The following is a 4,065-nucleotide window of genomic DNA, read 5'->3' as shown; positions in this document are numbered from 1 at the left end:
GGCCTGGCTATCTACATTAAAAACGACATGCCTAACAATACTTTGGTGCTTTAAAGGTGTTTTTATGTGTACTTTTGAAACTTGGACAAAGATGAGTAGATGTTTCCTCAGCTGTAAGCTAATTGCCTCCCTGTGCGTGGTTGATTTTTAGTGTTTAGACCATGAATGTATTGAGAGAATGAGATACAGGGTTGGAGGCGGTTTGTTTCAATGAAAACCAGACACTACGTCACAGCTGGTTTCAGCTCAGTCATGAGAATGGAGAAACGAAAATAACACTGGAAATGGCTACTGCGTATTTTAACACTGTTTGGACATACTGATTTAATGAGTTCTATTCAAGTGTTTCGTACTGCAAAGTTGATTTACCTAAAACTTAAATAAATGTCTCTTCCCAATGTCAAGTATTTTTGGGTGATGACAATGGGAAGTTGTGATAGCATCATTTTGCCCTTCCTCTGGCCTTGGTTCAGACTTGAGATTAGTAGACATCTTTACATCTCTCTCTAGGAAAGAATGTGACCAAGTGTCCACCCCACAAATATTTTTAACCTGTTACTATCCAGTTTCAAGAATAACATTTTTTGAAATATTTCTTCAGTATAACGCCAGCAAGTATACTCATGCATTTATTTGCATAGTGATGGCGACAGAGCAGTGAAGTGGTGAGCAGTAAACCACATAACTGACAAGTAGGGAGAGTAATTTAAAATAGCTCTGATGCAGAAAATGGAATCACAAAGAAAGTTAAGAGCATGGTAATGAGTGTGTTTGTGTGTGTGTGTGTGTGTGTGTGTGTGTGTGTGTGTGTGTGTGTGTGTGTGTGTGTGTGTGTGTGTGTGTGTGTGTGTGTGTGTGTGTGTGTGTGTGTGTGGTGTGTGTGTGTGTGTGTGTGTGTGTGTGTGTGTGTGTATTGTGTGTGTCGTGTGTGTGTGTGTGTGTGTGTGTGTGTGTGTGTGTGTGTGTGTGTGTGTGTGTGTGTGTGTGTGTGTGTGTGTGTGTGTGTGTGTGCGTGCGTGCGTCTGTGTGTTTGTGCGTCAAGCGCAGAGTACATTTTGTGAGCGTCTGTGGGCAAAGAAATAGAGATAGATGGTGAAGGGCAGTAATGTATATTAAGTTTCTCAGAGAATATATTGAACAGTTTAGCTTCTCAAATAGTATTTTAATGTTTCAGATAGTGATTAGATAAACATTCATTGGCATAATGAAAATAACTTTTCCCCAGTTAGCGTCATGTGTATCTAATGTGATTAGTCCAGAGTCTGTGAAGATATGGCTATAATGGAGTGTCTGCAATTACACATTTAAATTGAATTTTACTTAATATATGCCATGCAGGGGAAGTATTCTAGCTTATAGTGTTTTTAAAGAAGTGACAGAACCCAGAGGACAGTGTCAGGGAGACAGTGTGTGCATTGGGTCCTGACTTACACTGTGTCTCGTTAGTCATGTTAACTTTTCTTATCTCATTTTTCACTTTCATATTTCACAAGGTTAATCTAGACACTGTAGGCTGCAGACATTTCAAGTGACAGATTTTAGTCCCCAAAGTTTCTCATTTTATCTCCTGCCTCTCGGTTGAACATTATATATACCTTCACACCGCAATATTTTCATTCATATTCATGAGTGCCACAGCAAATATTTATACAGACATTTTTTTTATTCTGGCATTTTGTAGCACCCTCCAGAAGGAGCGTGTTGTTGGTGACTTTTTTTGTCATGGTGCAATACATTTTAGAAGTTTACAGGCTGCTCCCAAACCTTCTCTTCAATCTGATAAGGGAATTGATTTGTAGGGCAGCTATAAATATCTGGGGACTTTTACTGATAGCAAACTTCAGAGACAGTCATAGAGATAATTTGCAGGGAAGCACATCTTCTCTCATTCTCTCTAAAGAAAACCAAATCTTTAACATCTGCTTAATTTATGACCTTGTTTTAACAGATTGTATTGTGTGTATTGCAGTTGTTGACGGGGACTTTGTGAGTATGGCTACTGCTCTGAGCTACACACAAATAACTGAAATACTGAGAGTCATGTGCTGAAAGACAATCATCTTTTTGGCTTAGGGAGAGAAACTGATACTTCACACTGGATACACTTCAGAGCAGCGGCACTGCAGTCTTGTTGAATTCTTCTGCAATTAGATGGCTGCATTTATCCATGAAATTCAGCAGCAGTGTTTGCCTGTATACTGAATCAGCTTGGTAATTTACACCATAGACTGACCAATTATTGCACTGGCTGGTGGGCATTATACTGTAGGTATCTCAGGTTAATGTCTGTATTATATTGCTTGTATATAAAACAATGTCTGTGCATTAAGTCTTCTTTTATTGTTTGTATTCTTAGTTTATTGTATAGTTGGACTTGTCAATGCTTTATGCAAGAATATATTTCCCTAACAACACTATAGTTTAACTAGAATAATTTAGCTTTAATGGTGATACTGTGGACTGTAGAGTTAAAATTACAATAACAATTAAGAACACCATGCCAAGGGGACATTAAACCACATCTACATTTAATGTTAATTTAAATTGAATTTTGTATTAGAAATGCATTAATATTTGATACCAATATTTATAGAGCACATGACTGATAGGTCAAGCAGGGATAGGAGCTTATGTTAAGTGTTGTAATGATTTAAAATAGCACTTATGTTCCTCTTTCAATTAAATGTAATGTGGGTTTTACAATTTACTTTCCACCTTTTTCAAGGCCGGTGCGTATTTGGACAACCAAATTCGTTTTTTTATTTTAACCCAGTTCTGTTTTAATGCAGAAATTAATATAACGATGAATAAAAAAAATATGCTGAATCCCTTTTTAAAAAATAATAATTTTCAGTTACTGGCAATGGTCTCCAGTTTGTTTGTCCTGAATTCATGTATGACACCATGGCACCATCATGTGGAAACATCAGGAAGTTACATATCATTTAGTGAGTAATACTTTCGCTTCATCGCCCTAGGCCCTAGACAATGGTGACTTGTAAAAAAAAAATGGGCAGGCAATAGTTCAAACCACTTTCACTTTTTATATTGATATATTACATGAGCAATTTCTCTATTGATCCAACCCTTTTAACGTTGCTGTCAAAGTGCACCAGATGTTTGCATTTAAATCTATAAAGGTCTTTAGGAGGAACAGGCAGCTATAGAGGGTCACAGGTCTGCCCAACACAGTGTAAAGATTTTCCCATAGGAAACATTCATACATAGCACTTTATGACAAAAACTGTCCTGTGAAACAATGCAGAGAGAGACACAAACAAACTCACAGTGCCTGGATCACTAATGGCCTAAAAAATGCCTGCAAAAAGAAAAATACACTATATAAACAATTCATAAAATATAGAACTTCAGAAGCAGAAAATAAATATAAAAGATATAAAAATAAATTAACCCATATTCTGAGGATATTTAAAAAAGAATACTATAATAAAATATTAGAGAATAATAAGAATAATATGAAAGGTTTATGGAAAGTATTAAATAGTGTCATTAGAAATGGAGAAAAAAAACTGGTTACCCTGAGTTTTTTGTGGACAAAAATAATGTTATTCATAATACAGAAGATGTGGTTAATGGTTTTAATGAATTCTTTGTAAATGTGGGGCCAGATCTGGCAGAAAAAATTAAAACCGTAGAAACAACTTAAGGGGAAGATACGGACCTCTGGAATGAAAACAATAGCTCTTTCTTCCTCACACCAGTCGAAGAAAAAGAAATCATCGATACTGTGCGAAAATGAAAAAAGCAAATCCTCGACCGATTGGAATAATATTGATATCATTATAGTAAAAATAATTATCGAAGAAATTGCAGAACCATTGACTCATCTCTTTAAAGTGGAGCTATCATGCAATTTGAATAATATAGTGTCGGACCATATATAAGGCATATTTATACTTTTTATTTTTCAAAATACCAAACAGATCATGCATTTGAGCCATTCCTCATTTCGCTCAATTTAACACTGTCTTTGCATGGGCTGATTCTGTGAGAACAGCACCATCTACAGGCCTGGCATATGTACTACAGCGTCTCCAGCGCTTT

This window comes from Notothenia coriiceps, unplaced genomic scaffold, assembly GCF_000735185.1.
Source record: "Notothenia coriiceps isolate Sejong01 unplaced genomic scaffold, NC01 NC01_scaffold00036822, whole genome shotgun sequence".
In the NCBI taxonomy this organism is placed as follows: Eukaryota; Metazoa; Chordata; class Actinopteri; order Perciformes; family Nototheniidae; genus Notothenia; species Notothenia coriiceps.
Note: the sequence above shows the minus strand (reverse complement) of the source record.